The sequence below is a fragment of the Crassostrea angulata genome, chromosome 6, assembly GCF_025612915.1.
Source record: "Crassostrea angulata isolate pt1a10 chromosome 6, ASM2561291v2, whole genome shotgun sequence".
NCBI lineage: Eukaryota > Metazoa > Mollusca > Bivalvia > Ostreida > Ostreidae > Magallana > Magallana angulata.
This window is the reverse complement of record NC_069116.1, coordinates 11,898,971-11,925,974: the sequence shown is the minus strand read 5'-3', so window position 1 is coordinate 11,925,974 and position 27,004 is coordinate 11,898,971. Positions and strand designations below refer to the sequence as shown.

General features: G+C 33.0%; 1 pseudogene; it reads right to left on the bottom strand.

Moving 5' to 3' along the window:
* Positions 1–851: 851 nt before the first annotated feature.
* LOC128187253 (collagen alpha-1(XII) chain-like) lies at positions 852–26,417 on the bottom strand (annotated as a pseudogene).
* Positions 26,418–27,004: the final 587 nt, after the last annotated feature.

The window sequence follows — 27,004 nt, the reverse complement described above, 5'->3', positions numbered from 1 at the left end:
GTACCCATGGGAATTCCAACGGGTTTCCAAACTCAAGAATCCTTTTAATGTCAACTTCAGAGTACTTGTGTGTGCAATCAGAATGGTTTTTAACAAAATAATTTTTAAGATTTCCAATGACAAGGTAAGCATTTTTATTGAAGAAACAACTGTCAATGATATCAAAAAGCCTAGATTTTAATTTGTCTTGGGGAATGGTTGTATAAAGCGTTTTAAAATCGTACGTTTTGATGTTATTGATTTTGATCCACATCTTATTCATACCACTTCTGGAGTATATTGAAGTACAGTACTCTTGAAGTTCTACTTCACTACTGTTAGAATTTAGTCAACAGAGAGTTTTGGTAGAACATTTACTGGAATCTGCTATATATCTCTGTTTGTAAGGACTTTTGTGAAGTTTTGATATCCAGTACAAATCAGGTAAATCAAATTCATTTTGTTTATTGAGGATATTTAAGATATCCATAATCGATTTATGATTTTGAAGTATTTCAAAAATTTACAAGTATTTGTTTCTCCGATAGGAAGTAAATGTCTCAATAAATGTCAACCAGCACTCGTGACGATACTAGTTAAGATGTACCTCATGTAGAATTGAATTCAATGATCAAAATCTTAATTATAAAAAGCATTTTCAAACGGTGAATTGTAAATACAGTTACATGTAGGTATTAACATGCAGTGCATTTATTAATATGATAAGAAATTCATAATAAGAAAAAGTTCAATGTCTCAGTTTTTGTTATTTTCTTTTCTCATAAAACTCTCCTCTGCATCAGCTAATTTTTTAAATCTAACTTACTCTGGGGTATCAAATATCTTGGATAAAAGAATAGAATATGAGATAATTAAACGCTTTAAATTGCTTTATTATTAATTTTCCAAAATACAGGTCATGGTCTACCGGGTATATCACCAGATTGGCAACCTGAAAAAAAAAAGAAATATGTAATGGATGAAAAATAAAATACAGGTCACTTATTTGACTATAAAATTTTTAAAACATATTAACAAATTCTTGCCTTTGTTTGACGATCATGCGCAGAGTTCCGTGAGCACAGCTTCGGAGATGGTGTCTAGAGCAATCAGTTCATTCACAAAGAAGACATTTCTTGGTCTACTGGCGTAGGTCTCCAGAGCATTGCGATCGGCTCCTTTCACCCCTGGAAACCGTCAAAGTAAAGATTTATCTTACTTAACAAGACACATTATCACCTTAAGTTTTCTTTGTGTTCATAGTAAATCGTGTCGATCATACGTATATATATAAAAACATCTAATTGTCTATAATTTTATGATTTTAAAAGGTCTTTTGACAACGGATAAAGATTTAAAATTGACAAGAAAACAATGAGGCACAACAAATGAAGTGTTAATGGTTTGTGGGGATTTGAGATATATATCGAATTAAGCTTTACAAATGTATTGAACATTGGACAGTCAATCAAACATCAAATATATCAGATTAATTGGGATGCTGAGCGCAATTGCAACGTATTGACAGTTGATGACTATAGATAGATCGATGTAATTTATTTAACATTTTAAAAATACACTCATAATATACATAATAGTACATGAAGCTATTCATGTTTTCTTACCTTTGTTGAAAAGTAAGATGGTGATGGCTTGATAAATGATTTTATATCTTACCGATTGCAAATATTTCGACACCGTTATTTTTCAATTTGTTGGCTTCAGATTCTGCTGTATAAGGATCGGTTGCCGATCCATCTGTTATCAATACAGCAATTTGGGGGACTAAACCTGGCCGACCGCCTTTTGCTGGAAGAAAACCCTCCCTCATGTCTGCAAAAGCTTTATCCATGTAGGTATTGCCTGTGTCCCATTTGAACTTGTGAATGGTATCAACAACAGAGTCGCGATTGGTGCCATCTCTGAGCTCCAGGCGTCGCTCTGAGTTGTCACTAAACACGACAGCGCCAATTCTAGTTTCATCAGAAGCAACGGCTAATTCTTTGATTAGATTGTTGACGAAATCAAGTTCAATGCTAAAATTTTTCTGGGAACCGATGCTTGTTGATTGGTCAAGGGCAAATATTATGTCAGCCTTTTTTTTCTCGCATTCTGTAAAAATATTATACCGGTATTCAGATATTACGGCAAATATACATCACATGCAAAATGTAGCTTTAAACTTGAACAAGTTCTAAAACAGAAGTCAAAAGCCTGGTTTCTCTAACATAAATAGTAAAAATGTAGCTTTAAACTTGAACACGAAAAGCCTGATTTATCTAATATAAATAGTAAAAGGGAAGATTGATTTTAGCATTAGTTAGAACAGGAATAATTTAAAATCTTGATTCCAGCAGGTTAACATATATAGACGATCGTGAATTTTCCACCTTATGCACACTTGCTTTCTTTTGGAGTAGCATTAAATACATATATTATTAAAAATAGCATATTCTTTATGGTAATTAGGTATATTGCACTCTTTTTAAATGGATTTATATCAAAGGAATTGTCAGGTACTTTGTAAAGTAAGGGAAACCTCAGTTTGTAAAAGGAAAGTAATTTGTCTATGTTTCTATTCAAATCCGCAAATGACACGTTCTGAAGCTTCTACCTCTCCGGCGAGAGATGACCTAAAAGCTATATCTTTTTATCGAATTATGTATGATACTGTCCTGATTTCACCTATGTGTACGTCTTACCCTAAACACTAAATCCATTATCTCTGAATCTGGTAACAACACCTTTAATATAGTGCAACGGCGTGCTATTTTGCTCCCTTTCCAATCCAGAGAAAACGTTTCCATAGAGGACATTACAGCATTTGTAAAGTTTAAAACACAATGCATGTTATAATTACTGGCGCTCTCGAGTAATTGTAACTCCATTAGTTTATATTTCTGGCGTATGCATGCTCGACTTCACGGTCAGGCATAATCGCAACTTCTTTGGCCTTTCCGGCAGAGCCCGGAAAAAACTTCGAATTCTATGACATCCCCACTTTTGATAAAACTTAATTTAAATACAACACAAATTACGGTCTGTTGAGATATGAGCTAGATTTTATTTAAAGCAATATGACCTGTATTTTTTTAAATTCTATTTTGCTGCAAAAACCTGCTAATATAATAAGTCTGCATGTATCTTAAACTTTTATGATAAAAAAAAATTGAAAGAATCTTGAATTTCGTCAGAAGAAAGATTTCTCTTCTGAGGAATATATAGAAGATCAATTTTTGTACAGGACGACAATAATTCAATTTTGCTTCAATTAAGGATTCTTTACGACTTTAGTAGAAAATAACATTTTCGTAAAAAAAAAATTCAGCATGAAAATTACAGCTCATATTGCTTTAACTTATGGTCTTTTATTAAACTTTATTATCGTTTTCCTTGCAATTGGAAGGCAGAATATTGAAATAATTTACAGTCTCCGGGTTGTGCACTTCCCTCCTTTTTTTACATGATTTGAAAATATACATTTATTTTATTGGTTGAAAAAGCTTGGCGTGAAGGAGATATATTTCTGATGATCTTTAAGCGTACAACTTAGCAATTTTTGTTGATTTCAAATCTTAAAAAGTGGGAAAACGAAAAAACAATCAAAATTGCTATAAATAAAATTCAGACTTTAATTTTTCAGTAGAACTAGTTGAAAACAATATTCTAAAATATCTATTGAAATATTTTGTTCTCTTCTTTTTGTATTGTTCATGTTAATACAAAAAAATGTGAATATTTGATACGGTATGACTAATATCAGTAAACAAGTTGAATATTAGATACGGTAAAAGTAATATCTGTAAAAAGATATGCTGAATGCTGGGTATAAACTTTATTCTTATTAAAATAAAACGACCATTTCTAAGATCTTTTTTCCCGACTTAGTCGATCTCACCAAACAAGCATGTGATACGCATTTCTTAATTTTAGGCACGCATGAAAAAGTTCCGCGTGATGAGAAATAGCCGACATTTAAATAAAAAAAATCAATTTTCTTTGATAACTTAATGCTGTTTAGAATTCGTTCTAAAGACGGTAAGCTAAACTTGTGATACAGTATAAAATGTATCAGAATTGATGGGAAGCGAATTCGATAATTTTTTTTATAAAATTCTACTACTCGGTAATGTTAATACATTGGAGATGTTTTTTTCTTAGCTCTGTCGAAAAGGTCAGAAAAGTTACGATTGGGTCGGTCCCTGTTAAGATAGACTGTACAATGACTATTTCGTTTTATAGGTAAAATAGGTATGATCCGAATTCTAAAGTTTCTTAATTTATCGTCCAACTTACACAAAAAAGTATCAAAAAATCATATGATGCCAATATTGTAGAGATCAATTGGTAAATCCTAGCTTTCCTTACAGTTATACCACCTTTCTATATAATGTAGCAACGCTCAGAAAAAAAACGGAATTTTTTTTCAGAGTATGTCAGAAAGTCAGGAAGCGATTGATAAAAAATAAAAGCAGAGAGAGAGAGAGAGAGAGAGAGAGAGAGAGAGAGAGAGAGAGAGAGAGAGAGAGAGGTGGTTTGAATGCCTCTTCTTTCAAAGGTGTTTTGCCTCTGCTGACGTGCCATGCACGATTTCTTACGGCTAATGGTTACGATGGAGGGTTGTAATTATTAAAAACTGTAAATATACTATCAGATCATGGGCTGTGTGCAGTCCATATTTTAAAAAATGATTTATATATATTACTTTAACGTCTTCAAACATTAACTTGGATGTCATTGCCTACCACATTTAGCCCCTCCCCTCAACTCGTACAGTACTACATACTTAAAAGTTAAAAAAATCCAGTTGAGTTCGAATCTTTCTTTGTGTGTATAAAAATGGCTAAGGTGCTAGTTAAACTAACTTTTAAATATAAAAGAAAAGTCTGTAGATTGTATTAATATAATTGCAATCAGAATCCTGGGACGTCAACTATGGAACCTGGGTCTAACGAGCTGTTTGCTGATGATAATATTTCTAGAATAAGTATACTTTACACATATATGGATTGGGATTTTCCTAATTCTTTAAGCGCAAATTGAATATAATTTAGTAATGCATTGAAATAAAAGAAATGGCATTATGCTTAACAAACAGAATTATCTCTTAAACTCTCCCTTGGAATTTTTTTCTTGGTCTACCCGCCAGTGGCGTAGTTATGCATATCTATTAGTCGTGTGGAATCAAGTATAGAATCAAATAAAAATAAATATTTAACTTACGAACATTGGGCGTGACTGGTGGAAGTGGTGTTTTCTCCCCAGCTAAAAAAAGAACAAATATAGTTAGAGAGAGTGGGGTTCATTTAAGTGTAAATCGAGTAAATTAAATTGTAGCAAGTTTTTAGTGAAGTGCTAATTATGGTTGTTGTTTCTTTAAATTCATATTCGACCATGAAAGTACAAAAGAAAAAAATCAACAAAATATACTAATAGTAGTACCTTCACATGTCAAATCTATCAATTTATCCTGTAGCTCGTTTTCTCTTAATTCTTCATAGGTATCCACCTTGATGACAGATTCTGGTCCACTGGCTATTCCCAGGAGTTCCTTAACAAGTCAAACCAAAGTATGCATTCACTGAACACAATTGAAGGGATTCAAAAATATGTCCAAATATTGAGTAAACCATAATATGAGCTGCAATTTTCGTGTCAAAAATTTCATTTGTGATTTTGTTATGTACTAATTCAATGATAGTTAGATAAGGTTTAAACTCAAAAGTATAATTGACTTTTGACGGAATAGTCTATATCTTATATTAAAAAAAACCAGAAATCTTTTTTTCTAATAACATATTAACTGTTTAATTTTATTACGAATAAATTATGTGCAGAAGTAACGTCACATTGGTTTTATTTTTGTTCTTTATACTCAGCACCGACTAGATCAAACTTAAATTGGTCACACGAAAATTGTGCAATGCTGGCATAATTATTATACTACTTTTAATCATTAAAATGTGCCCGCATAATAACAATAGGAATTTTATCAGAAAACAGTGTTTGTTCCTAGACCGAATACCTGGTCATTGACTTTTTGCCCAACTCCCACAGCAAAGACATAAACACCATTGTCTTTAGCTCGCTGTGCCTGTAGTAATGTCATTCTCTTTCCTTCTTCCGCTGTATAACTATCAGCGCCACCTGGGTTTGTTTCTCCGTCTGTGGTCACTACGGCAATTTTAATTGCGTCATTTCTCGCACCATTTTGAGAAGTAAAAATTTGATCGTTCATGTATTCCAAAGCCTTGTAAGTTCTAGTAGCATCGCCTTTTGTGTGTATGATGTTTTGTGTTGCACCGAGAACACCGGTTTTGTTTTTATATGTGTTGAATTGAAACTGTGGTGTGATGACGTTACTGTACGAAACGGCCGCAACCTGGGTTTTTGTTGGAGAAATATCAAAAGGGCTCAAGATATCGTAAAGAAAGTGGACCTGCGTATCAAAGTTAGGCGGCCAGATACTGCTTGAAGAATCGACAACAAAAGCTATATCTGCTTTTTTCAAACATTTTCCTGCAAAACAAATGTTTGTAGAATTTTGAATGTTACATGGTTCATTTATCAAGTTACGGGAAACTAATAATATCAAGTCCCATCAAGCTCGATGAAATATAGAAGGGATGGGTATAAATTTACTGACACGTCATAGGTACTAAAATGATTTGATTACTGCCTGAGTCAACTTCTGAATTCACATATAAATTTATATTTTACACTTTTTGATTAGGCTTCGGTGCAAAGAATTATGCTCAACATAGTGAAGATTGGCAGGGAGCAGAAAGCCGAATGAACTGTACAACAATATGCACTTTAAAATTATACTCACTTTGACAAAGATATCCTGCCACAAAACAGCTCTGCAAAAAAAAAAAGAATACTGGTAATTCCTTATTCTACGCGAGTACTTATTTACGCGATTCCGCCGTTTTGCATCAAATCGCGAGAATATAAAATCGCAATTACCAGTTTTTGTTATAATTTCCTATAGTTTAAAACTGTCTAAAATATAAAAGCGAGATTTTAAATTGGCAAGGATTGCCTCCCGCTACTTTACGCAGAAGTTAATTCCTCGTGTTTAATTAGAAATTTACAGTATAATGAAATACAAATCAATGAAGAGAATCTTTGCTTATATCTGTCTCGATTTTACCAAATCATAATGTAGACCTGAAAGCGCATCTTACCAAAACCAAAAGATGTAGAATCCTCATCTTCATGGAGAGACACAAGGAAAGTCGTGGACTAGTCGCACTACACTGTATAGAAACCTTTATAGAGAGCAGGTTATATAGGCCGTTTTACCATTGTTTATCGAGAAACATCAAAGAATAATAGCACAAATTTCATGATAATTTCATATTCAATTAACAATTTTGTCATTTAAAACTCCTCTTTCTTTATGAAAGTGGGCGAAGAATTTGGAAAATATTGCCGATAATCGCAAAACGAATATTAGTCATTGTTTTTACATGCATGACTCACTAATTATCAACTGTAATAATTCGACAATGTTTGAAAGGTTAAAAAACTCTTTATACCAAATACAACATTTTTCTCATACCATGCAATATGTAAATTGCTTTTAGCTGGTTAAATTCAACGTGGTTTTTTACGAGTACTGTAAAACTTAAATAGGAACATATATGTAAGCGTCTATTTTAAGTCACTTGGATAAAACCAAATACGTGAGTTGTATAACAGCGTCGCCCCAATAGTAGCTGGTCCCTCGAAGACTATCTATATATTTAAGGGAGAAACGCAACTTAGTCTACTAGTATAAAGTATATTCTCCGCATTATTAAGATTTCCATCCTACTTTTTCAGCTTGTTTAGATTTCTTCCCCAAGATTTTTGAAAATGTTTATTGAAAGCCAGTTAGAATTAAAATAGAATTAATAAGTTTGTGATAAAAGGTCTTTTTGAGATAACTTAGATTTTTTAGATTGTCATGTAGAGCTTCTGATGCTTACATAAATGTCCCAAAGTTGGAGTTTATGTGTGTAGGTTAAGGAAGATTATTGGAAGATGAAAGAGAATTAATTAATGTCACATAAACAATTATTTTGAAAATTCTTATCTTTTGGTAGAAAAAAAAGAGTGGGAAAAATTAAATTGAAGTTCAAAATATTTAACAAATCCTTTTATATAAAAAAGATAAACTATACTGTGTGTTATCTTGCCTACTTAGGTCTTACATGCCAATTTTTTTCTAAAAATGTAGCAAATAGCTTGATTTTCTTTGCTAATTCAAGCTCATTAAACAACATCGGATATGTTTTCGGAGTTTACCTGAAAGGCCCGAGAAAATACAATATGTACAAAACAGTACCGGTGGTTATATTGGTCTCTTATCTTTCACTTCAAAATTAAAAATCACAGTAAATACAAAATAATTAATAAAAGCACAATTAACGAGCTATGCCATTGCCGATGTGAAGCCCACTCTAGATTCACCATTCTGAATCAAGAGAATCCAACCCCATCCCAATACAATTCCAGTGCACCACCGTGTCTTCCTAATACTAAGTATTAATAAATCGATTTAGAAAATTATATCAGTTGTTTTGAGGTCTACTTTTGTGTTTGATGATGGCTACAGCGCTAGCTCAGCAATCTATTTAAAAGATAAGCTTGTTGTCATATAAAGCAATTGTTGGGAAAAATAGGAAATGGTGATTTAAGATTGATGACAGTAATTTGAGAATGCTGTCGCATCAATTTAAGTTTTTCAGCAAGTATTTGAATTAAATTTTTTAATTTAGAAATTATTATTTAATTATCATTTTATATTGAAATGTTTAGTGCATGGTATGCTTTGAAGGATAATATTAATTACAATGAAAATAGATACGATGTTTTTAAATACTGGTTGTTTTTCAATCCTAAAATTATTAAAAAGAACAAAACAATGTTATGGGTGTATTTTATAAGCTGTCATGTTGTAAATTTTGTATTTACACCCACCCAGTAAATTCAAATTTTACAACATGACACAATACACATATTAGAGACTTTAAATTTCAAATAAAGTAAAACCAAGGACTTTGTCTGAATTTTGTATGCCAGAGATGATACATGAATATAATAGGATGAAAGATGATTATGCAGCATCTGTTGTACCAGAAGAGTGTAAAAATATTGCTCACAAATATGTTTATGTTAAAAAAGCATTGCTTCCTTTTCGCTTTGTGTAGAAAAAAACCAAATATAGGTTTTTTTTATATACAGTAAAGAATTTTTATTAATTTTTAATACCCTCCAATATCAGACGAACATGGAAGACAAATTGCATAAAGATGATATTAGTACACTAGATGATACATGTAGATGGATTGTGCTGAAAGGTGTTGGTAAACCTCCAGATGTTGAACTTGATTTTAACAAGGCCGTGTCTAATTATTTCTACTCCAGATATTTTGATAAAATTTCTTTTATCTAGTTTTACTTCTAAATCAATTATCTTAACATCTAAAAAAATTATTATTACCACCCCGATTTTTCAAAGGGGTCGTCTCGAAAGTTAACAATTTTTACTGTTGACCCTTGTAATTTGTTAGAAATGTTGTAAATTTTCATATTTTCCCTATAATTTCTTTATTTTTGCCACAAGAATTTCTTTATCTTTTAAATATAAGACAAATATTGTGAAAAGTCACCAAATGGTGAAATTTAAAAAAAATGTTAACCTCCTGGTTTGGTCAGGGGTTGTATGAAAGTTGACCCCCCCCCCCCCAAAGTTTGCATATTGCAGTATGTATCAGCTGCGACATGAATGATTTTTAACAAAAGAATATTTTTGAATGCCCAGATGTTTCTTTTCATGTCATGTCAATAAATTCCTATTAAAAAATGCATTTTCGCCTCGAATAAATGAGCGAGTTCTGCTCTTTTTTTTGGGGGGGGGGGGGGTTGTTGCATAGTTTTAATAACGGGAAACGATAACACGTAAGGATCATAATAACATTTTACCCTATCGTGTCATAAAATTACAATTTCTCAACGCATAAACGTTACGTATAATGTTAATTTTATAGAAAGCCACAATAAAAAAGAAAATTATAACTTTGCACCAGATACGTAAAGTTAGCTACTAGTAACTGGCTACTAGTAATTGGCTACGAAAAGTAAGAAAAGCTAGCTACTAGTAACTGGCTACGGGATGAAATCAAAGTTGGCTACTTGTAACTGGCTACTAGTAACTGGCTTTGAGAAGTAAGAAAAGCTAGCTACTAGTAACTGGCTACGAGATGAAAGAAACTTGGCTTCTAGTTCCTAGTTACTGTCGAAGTGAGAAAACATACCTAGGATTTCTATTTGTGTTCATAAGATGTACATTGCACTATATTTATATTTACCAAGTATAATTTCCTCTATTTCTTACGGAAAGTTATAGTTAATTCATAGCTCTATAGAAACAGCCAGACTGAAATCTACACGCCCCATTTATTGACTGGTCGAAATCTACAGCGGCTGAAACTGATATGAAAGTGACAGGACTGAAATTGATACGCCCTGTTTATCGATTGGTCTGAACCTACAGCGACCTAGGAAATAATCATGATGATGTCAGACTCAAAGTCTCACAGAAGACGATTTGGTTGTTTCTTTTAGCTAACGTACTTATGTACGTTAACAGCAATTAAGTGAATTTTACTAACTTTTCATAATCAATTTATTAATTAGTTAAAAGAAAGATGTTAATATAAATAATAAAATGCTTTCTTTGATGATTCATGCGGGTTATGAAGGTAGCGTTCATTGCAGGAAAAATTTACATAACCCGCTAACGCGGGTTATGTATTTTTTCAGCAATGTCGCTACCTTCATATCCCGAATAAACCACCAAAGAAGGCATTTTACTGTTTAAATATCATTATTTACTCATATTCCTCTCATACTCTCATCGATAATTGGTACGTTTCGTTTAAAATATCTCTATTTTTGACAATATTGTCCAGTTGACTCAAGAAGCTGTACTTATAGATTGAAAATATCAACAAATGTTAATTAATTAATTATAACAATCTATCATGTCATCCGCTTAATATTACAACAAAAATACCCAGATCTTGTAGGCTACCAGTGCATTTCGTTTCAACAATTTCCATTTCAAAGACAATTTTTCATGCAACTCAAGTAGCCGTACATAAAGATTGAAGACATCTTCAAGGGTTGTTAATACCAACATTGTAACAGGTCACCTACAAGATAATACGATAGAAGTACGAAGATGTCTCTCTTTATGAAGTCAACTACAAATGCATTTTGTAACAAATAAAAAAAATAAAGATATTTTTAACAAAATGCACTAGTAGCTGACTACATTAAGAGAGATATCTGAGTAATTGTGTTGTAATATAATGTGGATGACTTGACAGAATGTTGACATTAGCATGTCTGGCATATATCTTCAATTTAAATATACAGCTACTTGATATATATTGACAAAACCGCCAAAAATTAAAGATATTTGTAACAAAATGTACAAGAAGCTGACTACATAAAGAGAGAAATCTGAGTAATTGTGTAGTAATATTATGTGGATGACTTGAAAGAATGTTGATATTAGCAAGACTGGCATATATCTTCAATATATATATATATATATATATATATATATATATATATATATTCAGCTACTTGAGATATAATGACAAAACCGCCAAAAAAAAAAAGATATTTGTAACAAAATGCACTATTAGCTGACTACATAAAGAAAGATGTATGAGTACTTGTGTCGTAATATTAAGTGGATAACCTGATACAATGTTGATATTAACAACTCTTGAAGATGTCTTCAATTTTTATGAACGGCTACTTTAGTTCCATGAAAAAATTGTCTTTAAAATAGAGATACTAAAATAAGTAGTTGAAACGAAATGCACTGGTAGATGACGAGATTAGAGATATCTTAGTAATTTTGTTGTTCTAGCATGCGATTAAATTGATAGATTGTTCAAAACAATTAAACTTGTTGATATTTTGAATCTATAAGTACAACTACTTGAGTCAACAATATTGTCTAAAATAGAGACATTTAAAACGAAATACATCAATTACCGATGAGAGTATGATAGGAATATGAGTAAATAATGATATAGTGCAATGTACATATTAAGAATACAAATAGAAATCCTAGGTATCTTTTCTCAATTGGACAGTTACTAGTAACTAGAAGCCAAGTTTCTTTCATCTCGTAGCCAGTTACTAGTAGCTAGCCTTTTCTTACTTCTCGTTGCCAGTTACTAGTAGCTAGCTTTACCTATTTCTTTGCACCTATGGCTGCATGAAAATAAAAAGATGTACAAAAGCATGCACACTAAAACTGTACTCGCCGTTGTAATAAAATTCATGATAGGATTTTACATATTTTGAAAAACTGTTCAAGAATGGTAAAACAAGTGTTCATTATGTAAAACAGAATGTAAAGATTCGTTGCACATGTTTGTAAAATGTGTAAGAGTACAAGCATTAAAAAAAGATTTTATAATATATCATTTGAAATCGTCCACAGGGATTTTATATTGCAAACGACACACAAGTTCCCGGAGAGTTTTTGTAGGAACAATTAATTGTGTGAAGTGTTCTGGAAATTTTCGAATGAATAAAGATGATTTTTTTTACATTGTGAATCACCTTATTAAGACTTGCCTATTTCTTAGGCTGGACGGGACATGTCAAAATTTTTTTTACAATGATACAATTCATCACTGGTCCTTTAATTTTGAAATTATTACATCAATAATAGAAGAGTAAGAGTGTTTATTTACCTCTTTATTGTTAAAGTATACAAAAATTCATTCTATATATGGTGTAGCGGCTTAGGTCAATATTTCAGCAAGATATTTCACTTGTGGATACAAGCATCAAATTTTGCATGAAGGTTTCTTGAACATTACTTGATCAAAAAATATCGTTGGCCACTCAAGTTTTGGTCATTTTCAAGATGGCCGCCTCTTCATTCAAAATAGCGTCTTTTTTCATAATGTTTTCATGATATTTTAAATATTTCTTGGTAATGTTTTTATTTTCTGTGAAATTATGAAGAAGAATCTGTTGTATGATATAATTTGATGTTAATTTCATATATGAACACTCTGCGCATGCGTTTAAAACATGCTGCAGCTCATTTTTGAATGTACATGATCTAATCATCTAAGCAGTTGCACTTCAAAGAGCAGTGCAAAATAATTCGGACTTGAAACATTTGCATTCCCCAGAACAACTAATATTACATCAACATTTCAGTAGTTTTTGAAATGAAGCCGCAGTTGATGGTAAGGATGTCCCGTGAGAAACCGATAAACCGCAATCTTATCCCAACCCTATCTGGAAGGGGATGCTGTGTTTTTTTTTTTGCTTATATAGTAACTGACCCAATGTATGTCAAGCTTGCAATATAAATCTCTTAATATGCTCTACAAGAGCAGCTCTTGAATGATCGGGGGATACCATTGTATGGAAGCTGGTTACGAGCAAAGAGGCCAAGGCGCGTGTCATTTACTCTATTGGTAGTGCTAGACCGAACGTACATGATGACTACAAATTCTGCTAGTTTATCAATTATATGTTCTGTCACACTGTCACAAGGAGAACTTAAGAATCTGAGTACCTCTGTTACGTTCTCAAACACATTTCAGCCTGCCATTCTGTCATTTTACCTGTCTCAACAAATGCGAACTCTGTATCCAAGTCCGTGAATGCACGAAAGAATGACAGCGCTTTGATATTGGACCCAGTGATCTAACAATGTCATGAACTGGTATACATCGCAAATGTCACCCATAACTCATCAACTTTTAAATCATCAAAAACAACCACACCTATAACAACAACAATCTGTATCCGAACTTACTACGATGATGGAATTACTACCCAAGGTTGCATGCTTTGCATTTGCATTTTGCATTGATTTGCATTTTTTCCTTTGTTACAACTATAGTAGTTTCTGTCGTAATAGTTGCAGATACGATTTGGTCTGCTTAAATCCAGATGGTCTTGTTTTGTTCTCGTTACACCGAAGAAAAGTGTTCCAAGAGTTTGGCGGTCTAGTGTCTCTAGTTATCTTCCGTCTAGATCTTATGCCTCGTTTTCTTCTTGTTTCACCTTTATGACTATCACCTTTGTAAACATCGAAGACAATATCTACTCTCCAATGGCCTTGCGCAAGATTTGATATTGTTCGGTTGTTTTGAAAGGACTAATGATGGGCCGTCAATAGCAAGTGAGGGAGCTGTCGGTACACTGTTGTGGAAATACTTGACTAGCTTCCAAAATAGGCATCGACTGAGATTTCACACCAGTATTAAAAAAACATTTTGAGAGAGCGAGGGGTAATTTCTGATTTTCATCTTCCAAAAATTCTTGTAAATCACATTGCTCTGACAGAAAATAAAAGTTTAGATAACAGGCTACAGTCATCTTCTAAATTTGCTAACTATGTCTTTGAAGAATCGGCTTTTTGTTTAGAAACTTTACCATTAGAAAAACTGAATCACTGAATTTTTCAAGCATAGCCATTGCAAAAGCCCATGAGCAGAACAGTGCAATTGTAAAAGGTGATGATGGTGCGATATTGTACGTTCGGTCTAGCACTACCAATAGAGTAAATGACACGCGCCTTGGCCTCTTTGCTCGTAACCAGCTTCCATACAATGGTATCCCCCGATCATTCAAGAGCTGCTCTTGTAGAGCATATTAAGAGATTTATATTGCAAGCTTGACATACATTGGGTCAGTTACTATATAAGCAAAAAAAAAACACAGCATCCCCTTCCAGATAGGGTTGGGATAAGATTGCGGTTTATCGGTTTCACACGGGACATCCTTACCATCAACTGCGGCTTCATTTCAAAAACTACTGAAATGTTGATGTAATATTAGTTGTTCTGGGGAATGCAAATGTTTCAAGTCCAAATTATTTTGCACTGCTCTTTGAAGTGCAACTGCTTAGATGATTAGATCATGTACATTCAAATATGAGCTGCAGCATGTTTTAAACGCATGCGCAGAGTGTTCATATATGAAATTAACATCAAATTATATCATACAACAGATTCTTCTTCATAATTTCACAGAAAATAAAAACATTACCAAGAAATATTTAAAATATCATGAAAACATTATGAAAAAAGACGCTATTTTGAATGAAGAGGCGGCCATCTTGAAAATGACCAAAACTTGAGTGGCCAACGATATTTTTTGATCAAGTAATGTTCAAGAAACCTTCATGCAAAATTTGGTGCTTGTATGCACAAGTGAAATATTTCATCCACTATCCGCTACACTAATAGTATGTACAGTATTTTCTTAGCGTGTTCCACTACTACACACACTCTTAGACAGGCGACTAACAATAGAAGACAGTCCCTCCAAACTGTTTACATCGAACACATGCTGAGACTGCGGATCACTGGACAACGCGTTCATTCCGACATCTTGGCGTCCTTCACACCTGGAATTTAATTAAATAAAATACCAGCATACCTATAAGCTACAAACTTCTACACCCAGGCTCTTGAGTATTTTCGCTTCTCCCACAGCTTTATACGGGTCTGTAGCGACCCCGTCCGTAAGAAGCACTGCAATTTGAGGAACCTGACCAGAGCGACCGCCATTTTCTTTTGAAAATCCTTCTCTCATCTTAGCAAATGCCTTGTCAATAAACGTGTTTCCTTTACCCCCACGTGATATTTTTGACGCGTTCCAGTGCGGCATCTTTCGACACTCCCTCTTGAAGGTCAAGGACACGTTCAGCCTCGTCACCAAACACTACAGCTCCCACGCGGGTCTCCTCCACACCCACGTCAAACGTTTTTAACACCTTACCAACAAAATCTAGCTCCAGATTGAAGTTGTTTTGTGTATCGATACTAGTTGATTGGTCAATGGCACATATTATATCAGCGACTAGTTCCCAACATTCTGAAAATTAGAAACAGTAAGATATGGACTTGGCAGATAAGGACAAAATTAAATGGTCTGTTTAAAGTGTTTTCATATGTAAAGTTAAATATATTTTGATATATACTTACCCTTTTCTTGTGGTTTCGGGGTTGTTGTTCGGCCAGCTGAAATAATAGAATTTATGAATAGTATAAAATATATTTCCTTCATTTTTACCAATTACAATTTATGCACTTATTCTAAAATATTCGTCACGATTTTTTGGTGGGGTCCAACATTCTTATGATCATGAGATTGAAGTCTGTCCGATCACATCAATCAAAGTCATTTTTTTTTTACAAGATAGCGCCTTTCTTATTTTGGTAGACTGAAAAGGTCAAAGTCACAAATCGATGACTTATTTATAGGTCAAAGTTCAAACTTAGTTCCAATACACTTGGTCTATTGTTTAAAAATGAATTCCTTACTGTTTTGATTTTACGACATTATAGAAATCTTCATTCTATTTTTAGCAGTCTCGTCACGCTCAAGTGACTTGGCGCGTAGCATAAACGTTTTTAATGTGTCATTTTAGTCCATTTCTACAGGCCCTATACAGTGCACTACATAATTTACATATCTGTCTATTTGTTATGTGATAATGTTATATGTATGTTTTGTTTCGTCATATACGTAATGTAATTAAATGCGATCTTGTAACGAACGTAATTCTTTAATAAAACAGCCCGTTCTATATACAATCAAACCCATTCCCTAAAAATAATAAACCAAAACAATGTACTTTTTATAATGTTCTAGCACTAACACGTCTGATTTAGTGGTCCCAGGTCCATTTCCATCTATACCTGACGATCGATGGCCGTTAAGTCACCTTTTACATAATGTTGGCCGTTTTCACACCTTTTACCTGATGATGGCCGTCATCTCACCTTTTACCTGATGATGGTCGTCACCTCACCTTTTACCTGATGATGGCTGTCAATTCACCTTATACCTGAGGATGGCCGTCATCTCACCTTTTACCTGATGATGGTCGTCACCAAATTTTTTACCTGACGGTGGCCCTCAATTCACCTTTATACTATCGCCAACACCAAGAGCAAACTTGTACACCCCGTTGCGTTTGGCTATCTTTGCCTTCATCTGGGTCTATTCTTTGACCTCTTCTGATGTCAGTTCGCCGTCATATAATCCGGGATTTGTTTCTCCGTCCGTCATTACTATTGCAATCTTGACGACACCATCTTGGGCGCCATTTGCTTTTGTAAACATGTTTTCGTTAGCGCTTTGTACATTCTTGTGGCGTCACCCTGTGTGTACCTGATCCTTTTTATGTCAGTCAGAACTCTGTTTAACTGCTGAATGTTTTAAAATGAAATTCGGGATTTATGATACTACCGTAAGACACTGCAGCGACCTGAGTTTTAAAGGGTGAAATGTCAAACGTGTTCAAAATGTTGTACAGAAAATCAATCTGAACTTGAAAGTTTGTTTTTTCCAAATACTTCTCTACGAATCAATAACAAAGGCGATGTCGGCCTCTTTGATGCACATTTCTTAAACAAAGCAAAACAGTTTATTTTTATAACATTCACAGATATATTTTTGAAAAGTTGAACAGAGTTCATTCTCAATTTCCCAAGTCGATAGTTTCTGGTCCACGCCGCTCTTTGAAGATGGTTCATCCTGACAACAACCGAGTATATGCCTCGCTTATAATAATACAGACTATAAGTCATTGGCCTTCTGTTATTTCCACATACCTTTGGCAATAAAACTTGAAAAACTTGAAACTTGAGAAAAAACTACAAAAATACATAAACTGATGTTATGGCAATAATTTAACGTTTTATTTTTCACATCTCAGAATGCGACAAAATTGAACAAAGGGGTTTGAACTGCAACTTTGACATATTTATTTATGCAGGTATTTATATTATTAGCTGAAAAATGAAATGTTTGTTAACTTTATTATGTGCTTATAATTCATTTTCAATTTTCTTTTTTCTTTTCCGAAAATGCAAAGGAAAAAAGCATTTATGCTCTTATGAGGACAGCTGGTTGTTGTAGGAAATATAGAGCGACAGTATAAAACGTATGCAAACCTATAAACATTACAAGACCAGCATTGAATATTGCATTATGATACAATATCAACACAAAAATAAATATCGTCTCCATAGATAAGTGGGTTAAAATAATTTAATCTATAATTCATGGACCCTACAACGCCATCATTATAACTACGTAGCTGTGTGCTAATGCTACACTTTGAGTAACAAGATTTCAATGATATTATATTGTGAGACTTTCATTCATTATATCATTTTCACTATTATATGCTTTGGTCTTTAATTGGGTATTTCTTGGTTTATCCTTTCAATCGTGTTTGATAATACGACTTAAATATAATTTGATATTAAAACTATATTGGTGCACCGAATGAAGTAAAAAGCGTTGTTTTTCGTTTGAAACCACAGCATTACTAAATCATCTCAAGCGCTTCGCCGCAACTAACTTCGTGTATCGATTCCGTAATTGCTCGAATCTATTGAAGAACAATACGTTTGATTTCTTTACTGTTAGATATTTAACATTATTTTACATTAAAATTTCTCGAAAGAGAGAAATATTAAATTATGTTCAGTAAACCTAGTGATACATGATACTAGTTTTAAAAATCTGATAAGATTTGCAGAATGTTACCGAGTTCATTACTTCCAGCTGCAAGAACAAACCAAAACATGTATACCATGGTAATCACTTATTGTGCAATTTTATTACATTTCAAATATTGTTTGTCCGCTACATTATATCACAAACATTTTCGTCACCCTTCCTAGCTCTGAAGGTGGAAGGGTAGCTATAAAGTGAGCTGATTGCAACTTCTAGGGCTTCCCCGACAAGCAAAAAAACAGCTCTGCCAGAAAGGCCAAAAAAATTTGTAATTGTACAATGAGCTTTATCCCAGAAAGGATATCCAACTGTCAAGCCTAGCTTACGTTGAAAAATTGCTAAAAGGGGGTGGGTGGTCAGTATATAGGCGGTAGTATCGAGATTACAAAAAACAGAATCATGTTCTGTTATATCCACCTCCTCCAGTTTACAAAAACATTCTGACAGTGTTGTACTGAAATGGGTTTCTATACAAAGGATGTGCTCATTTCATGAAAGGTAAACTGCTCATGCCAGTTTTCCTAAAAAGAAATTGTCTCTAAGTAAATTAACCAACTAAGTAATAATACACCAAAATCTATAGCCATCACATCCATACACGTACGCACGAACATGTGTACAAATGCTCTTATTCATTAATAGTTTATACACAGCATATTTAAAGAACATATCCCGCAAAACATCTTCCTCTGCTCTGCATAACTTTGATTAAAACTTGTACAAAACTGGAAACAAATTAAAAATACATACGCAAATCAAAGCAAGCTGAGTGAACACGGTCATTTCGTTCTATACCCCCATCAGAGAAATATTTGAATGTCTACAGATGCGGAGAAAGTTATATATGTAATCCCCAGCTTTTGAGCCTTGTGTTACTAATTGATTCTCCCAAATGAAAGTTATTTTGAGCAAGTTGATAATATGTTGCATATCTTAAAATCAGTGTTAAATATTAGAAACAATTGAAACATGCTACTAGATTGCCATGAAAAACTCAAAAACAAAGGCGCTAAGTTTTGTCTGGTAAAATTTATGTTTTAATTCTGCGTGACTAATATAATTCTTGCAATAAACATGTAATTGCACCTTCATAAGTGACAACTATTTCAGATATAAAGTAGGATAAATGTTTATTGTATTTTTTAAAGTTTTTATTTCAATATCATTTTACATTTATGATGAAGCTCTGACATTTCAAAGGAAATTTCTTCCCCAATTTTACATATGATCGTACAACAACTAGAATTATTAGGTTATACATTAAGTGCCGTCAATTACCATCAATCAGCACTGGATATACAATTACGTGTCTGCAGTGTTATTTCATCTGATAGACTATTTTTTTTTAGTTTTTGCTACACTTGTTGACTTTCGGCAGGCGCCTGGTCTGATTCATTGGTCAAACACCGGCTCTTCCATGACATACTGTATCTCAACCTCTCACTGGGCAATCACCGTTCAATATCCATACGTGTATTTGAATCAGCCTACATAATTCTAATAACACTCAAGCTTTTATGGGACTGTGTGACCATGGTGATAAGGATGTCAATATTTTCCACAACGCACAGTACCCACAAACATTTCCCTAGCACCCTGTGAGTTGAAGGGCCAGACAAATGCATGAGATTCTCACATATTTAAAAAAAAATACTTTTGTATGTTTTTGAGAGACCGAGTCTAGTCCAAATAAAACAATGCGGACAAAATGGATAAATTTAATGGTTTCGAGATATAGATACTTATGATTCAGTTTATCATAAACTACAGTACATAATAAAACATAAACCTACACATGGCCTACATTGTAAAATATACATTTTGAGATACCTTAAAATGTACATTTTCCCCATATTTTCTAGTTCAAATAGTTCATACATGTAACAAATAACGCTATCACAGATAAATATTTTCACAAAAAACATTAAAATTCATAACTAACTAAGCTAGTCTTTGCTGAAATGTATGGCTGTTTCATCACAGCAGCCACCAGTTTATCTGTATGTCACTGGGGACCGTCATTTGGAAATCCTGGGATCATAGGGATCTCTAACATTTGTTGAACTGTTTCCTGACATAATCTCCCTCTCTGAAAGTCACTTAAAGTTTACTTAAACAATAGTCTTCAAATAAATCACTCAATTATCGGGATTGTTATACTACAGTTTTTGTCAGATAATCATGTTAGATTAATAGATTCCAGAAAATTCAAATCTCTACAAATGCTGACACCCTATGAAATGTGTTAATTCCACCGTTATTACCTAAGTATCCACACAGACATGTCATACACATATGTTTACATTTTCAACTGTGTCTGTCTGTGATAACATTACGAATCAATTTTGAAGCCTATTGCTCAATAATTTCGTAAAAGATGAGCGACACTGAATGGTAGTCTTATGGCATAACCGAAAAAACAGTTCTGGCTGCTCCTTGTAGTAATACATACATGTAGCATGTGCTACATGACAAAATAGTGGTTTTAAAATGTTGTTTAAAAGTGTAGAAATTGGAAATAATAAAATTATAAGTAATAAGGAATCATTCTTTGAATATTATGAAGTGATAATTTCGGTCGGAGCATGGTCAATTCTTTCATAAAGCACTTTGGGCTTTATTGGATTTGACCAACCCCGACCAAAATTATCCCCTCACAATATTCAAAGAATGACTCCTTATTCCTTAAATATATACATATTTAGACTTACTGGGCATGGTAAGATTTGTTTTCCTGAGTCCTGCACTACCCCAATAGCAGTCATTTCTTCTCCTTTCAGCCTCTAATAAAGCAATAATTTAACACTGATTGTATTGTGCAGAAAAACAGAATATTTATTCCCTGCTTGATAATTTTCGTGTCCATAATAAGTCAAGTATATTGAAAAGTTATCACTTTACTTTGATAAAAATTACAGACAATGTATATGACCCTAGAACATTGAAATATCAGTGAAAGGATCATCAATGCTCATGTTATAAAATAAATGTCAGGCTTCTAGGCCCAACGTCATCACATATTGTAGATTCCTTATTACCTCCAGTATGTACTTAATTTCATAATTCTGTCGTTTTGTATTAAATACATGTAGCAAGAAGAAAAAGATGCAAGAAGCGCAAAATTTTCATTACGATTTCAAAATGTTCATATTCTCATGGAAATAAATACAAGATTTCAAAATCCGCGTTGGGTGCTTCCTACAAATTTACGCAGACATTAATTCCTCACATTTATTAGTAATCAACAGTAATGAAAAGTCATTGAAAAACTTTATTTATCCTTCAAATCTATGACCTCCATGATTTCTATCCAATTTTTGTACCATAATATATTCTATAATCGTATTATGTTATTCAATTTATACCTCTCACTAAAGTATATAATAATGTATTTTTACTCTGCTGTAACTCTCGTACCAATCTAATGGTATGAAAGAACATTATACTGGATTGAAACTGAGTACCTTAAGTAACTTTGTTATAATAAGATTGAATTTCAATAGATCTTTTACACATAGCACTATGGGGTGTTTATATACAAACCTGGTAAATCCTCTTTCTTGATATCCGATCTGAAAGAGTATGCTAAATCCTTGAAGTTCCTTAAGGCACAGGGATAACACACGGTTCTTTCTGATGTCAGATTCAATCGCATTTGGTCTATACAGAGAAAAGAAAGAGAGGCGCGTAGCAAGCCTCAGTTTATCTAGTCTTAAAATTCATAAACTCTAGATTAACCTGAACTTTTAATTAAAGTAATAAATGTAAGATATGACAGTAAGATATGATAATTTAATTATCATAATTTTAAATATGGTTGTTCTCATGATATAACAAATTGAAAATATTAAGCCTTAGAAAATAAACCATGATATACAAGAACAATACAGTATACACGCTTACAGCAAACATACCTATACTGAGTTGACTTTTATAGTGAAGTGATTTTCAGTCCCCCGGGGGTTTTAAACATATTTGAAGTTAACGGATATAATGAATTACGTTTTGAACGAAGCAAAATTACCCGTCCCCGGCACTTCGTTATAAGTGTGTTTTACTGTACTTGAAAGTGTAAATCGTTAAGTGTAAACATCTCATACTAATCAAATAATGCCTATATATACACACATTTGGAAGTAAATGTAGAATTCAGTGTAAGATTGTTATTTTGACATAGCAAATTCAGTGACCAATCTCATCTTTAATACAGTTACGGTATCATGACATCTAAACAATTTTAAAATTATCAAATATTGCAAAAAGTACTTACAATTGCTTTATATTACAATATATAACAGGAAACATTTTGTATAAACCATATTTACTGAATAATCAGACAGTAAACATCAATTTCATTGTCCCTTCCTCCCCCCTTAAGGTTGTCCTATACTTGGCACTAAATGGGCTTAATCATGGAAAGCCTAACTTAAAATTTTAGATATGTATTCTAATAATACATAAAAATGAGAAAAATTATTTGTTTACATGCAATTTATTTTGTAATCACCTCTCAAAAATGCGTACCCCCTTGCAAAAAATATTGACAGTGATAAGTCTTGAATTTCTAGAAATAATAAAAAAAAAAGTATTATTGATATTTTAGAACAATTTATAAATTATATTTATAAAATAAAGAATAAACAATAACACACTGGATTACTTTTTACAGCCAGTAGACCTTGAAGAAAATATTCAATAAAAATCATATTTTATTACATAGTTTTCCACTTAGGTCTGTCAACAATGTCGGAGTCTTTTAAACAATAGTTGATAAATGATTTATTAAATACCAAATAGCATCTGTCTCTAAAATTAAACTGGTTTCAGTTTACTGATTGAGCTAAAGAAGAGGGGGGCACCAACCTGTCAATCTAGACAAAGATAATGTTCATTTGTAATCGTGAGCCAGCTTATAATTAAGTTTGGTCAATTATGTATCGGGGACCATTGTATGCTAGAAATTTACAATAATCAAATCACTTACATCTTACTTCCAACAATGTATATTATGCAATTCTTATTTATACACACGAAGGGGTAAGGGTCATTACACTATGAATATACCAATTGAATGATACACCTAATCAATATTCAAATGTTAGAAATGATTCAATTTGTCATTTATTCTCCTTAAAGGGGCATGGTCACGATTTTGATCAAATTCTATCTTTCTATCTTTCTTATTCATAATGCTTTAGGAATGCATTTCTAGTTCTCAAGTGAAATTTGAGAGCCAGTCGTAGAGTTATTTGCAAGATACAGGGCTCACAATTCCTATTCATGTAAACAAGGCTCGTGTCCTGATTTTGTTTACATAGATTCAACATACCAATAACAATCTTTTTAAAGTTGATTGTCTGTCTTTTTATTTGTTTTAAGCATTAATAAACAGTTCTTAACATTTAACACATTCGTTTTAGGTCTAAAACTGGAATTTTCACTTTTTTTCATTTTTACGAGTTGACTTTTTGTATTCGACATGAACTATGTACGAAATGGACTCTGTGCGACTTGAATGGACACTGCGCATATTGCTACTCCAAAACGCATCCTTTCGTTTTTGTGCGTCTGCTTGTTTTATGTTGATGTCTGTTCGTTTTGCATGTATGTATGTTGGTTTTACATTTTGTTTGTTTGAATTGTATAAAGACACCTTTGTTGATTTTATGTATACTTATGTTGCAAAGAAGAAAGTTGGTTTTTCATTTATGATCATTGATGATATTAATTTGCATTGTTGAATTTAAATTATTGATTTTGTAAAAATGTATTTTTTTACCTTTCCGCTGCCCATAGCAATGCAAACTCTGTAACTCGCGTATAACTCAACAAATGGCACTCAAATTTTAAATGACTATTAAAAATGCTTTAGTGAAACATTGTAAACGTTAAGAAGGAGAATTTTTGACCAAAATCGTGACCATGCCCCTTTAAGGGAGCTTTATGTTCCAAGTTTCAACTATACATGTAGGTCTCAAATTGGTTGTGCAATGAAGCATACAAGTGGAGTTTTGTGGAAATGATAGTAAAACCATGTGTTGTAATTATCTGTAAGATTTCTGCTTCATAAGGATTTTCCAAGATAAGGTTCACAAGGTACTTTCTTCCTAAATTCATGTCTAGAGGAGAGAAATCGTGTAATTTGTATATGATTTGACAATTTACATTATTTCTAATATAATGCCCATAAACATTAATTTGTTTACAATATAATGTTAAAAATTTCATCGTTTTGATTAAAAAAGAAAAATGTTGTTTCTGTAAAAATGTGTTTAAGTGTGTACTGACAAGAAATTCTAAACTATTTTTATGTTAGGATAAGTCTTAAATACTTTAATTAAAAATGTTAAAAAAATATTAATAGTGATACATGTAATTACCTTTAAATCTTCCAATGCAACCCAGACATTCAGCTTTTTTACATCCCCAGTAGACATGGCAGAATGATCTTAGACACAGACAACCTATACATATCAATGACCATAACATTAATGATAATCCCACAACCGCTACTGTATAACAAGATAGCCGCCTGGTAGGCCATATTGTTGAGGTAGCAAGGTACAGTTTCGGATAAAATACCTGTCAATATTTGTGTAAAATTGAGAGTTGCTGTACTTGAAGGCTTATGAGTGTTGCTAAAATTCATGAAATGATTTTTTCTAATAATTATCATTAGTTAGAGGGATGGATGTCTCTTGTTGAAATTGATATGCAATATCTAGGCCCCATTTGTTAGGTACGTGAGAATCAGAAGTAAAATGCGAAACCTGCGGCTATGACTGTTGTGGTGACTTTACACAGTGAAATTGCAAGTTGCAGACGGGAGACAAAATAACACGAAAAGTAGGTGGATGGGACATTGTAAACTATACACCGGAAAGTTTCTGACATGTGATAGTGCAACATGCACGCGGTACGGAAGGTCAACCCTTTGCAGGGAATTAGCTGGGGGAGGTCTAAAAAGCTGAAAAATCATGAAAAATTAGCAAAAAATGAAAGGGTCAAAATCTCATAAAAACCAGTATGTAGAGAATTTTACAGGGTTTGACTAGTAATTTTCTTCAGAAATTGGTGATTGGCCTTATAAAGAGTGAATTAAAGGTATTTGTACTGAATGGGAACTGAGGAAAATCTAGTTACAGAGTTCCGACGACATGCATCCTTTGGCTACAATGAATTGTATCAAAAAAACTGTTCCGTGCCACCTGAGAAAAAGAGTTGCATCTGATAGAAGATTAAAAACATAGACTACAAAATTGACAAACCCTTTTACACTTTTTATTAATTAAAGTTATTTAAATTGACTAATATAAAGCAATGTCTATGTTTTACAAAATGGGGCAAACAGAGCAAAAAGATCCAAGTTTCATCTCAGAATGATGAGATGGAGAAAGATGCCTTGGTTGACTTCTTTAAATAACAAATCAAATAAAGAAACTGTTAATCACATTAACATCTATGTCTGTCTTTGTAAAGACTATTTAGCACAAAAAGATGGAGTTTTGTACAATTTATGACCCCATTCTGATAAATTAAAGAGTTAAATCAATTGTGAGTGAATATTTTTTAACTAACACATTTGAATAAGGCATTCAAGATTTATTCATGGCAATGAAGGTTTGCATTCCATTTGCATAATTCAAAAGAAGGTCTTTAATCTAAAATACTCATGTATACCCCAAATATTTCCACACATTGTTACCTATCATTGTCTATATACACATGCGTATGATACAATAACACACCATGGATTAAACCCTGTCTACTTACACTTCTTGCGCGTCTCCGGCAAATTCTGTCAGTCCGGCATTGGTTGTAAACAACACTAACATAGAATGTGGTTTTTGTTCACCGCACAGACATATTGCGGAGCTACAACCTCTGGTTTCATGTCATCTTTCTTCTTTCTCTCTTCAAAATCTAAACAATAAAAAGAACTCTCCAACATGTGATGATTCATAAACGAATAATCAATGTCTTGGCTGTGGATGAACTACTGTAGATTCTTTATTCAATGAAAGGAATAACAATCCGCGTAAAACCGCGAGAAGCACATCTCGTGAGTGTTAAAATCTAGCTTTTATTTTTTTGAAATAGTAAACTACATGAATCTATGATAAAAATTCGGCATTCATGAATATATGTTCTTGGGATTTGATGGAAAACGGTTGAATCGGGGAATTAAGTACTCGTGTAAATAAGGAATCTACAGTAATTTGGCTGTTTCATCTCTCTTTATCTAATCCTATATACAATCTTCTGAGGAGGTGGTGGGCTGGGTAGCCTCATTGTCATCTCCTGCGGTGTCTGGCTGGTTGGCAGTGGATGGCCCCGATACCTAGAGCAGTCAAAAACTGAAGAAATAAAAGATAAATTAGTCTGTTCATTGCATGTATTTTAATGAATATAAAAAGTATTATCATCATTTGGTCAT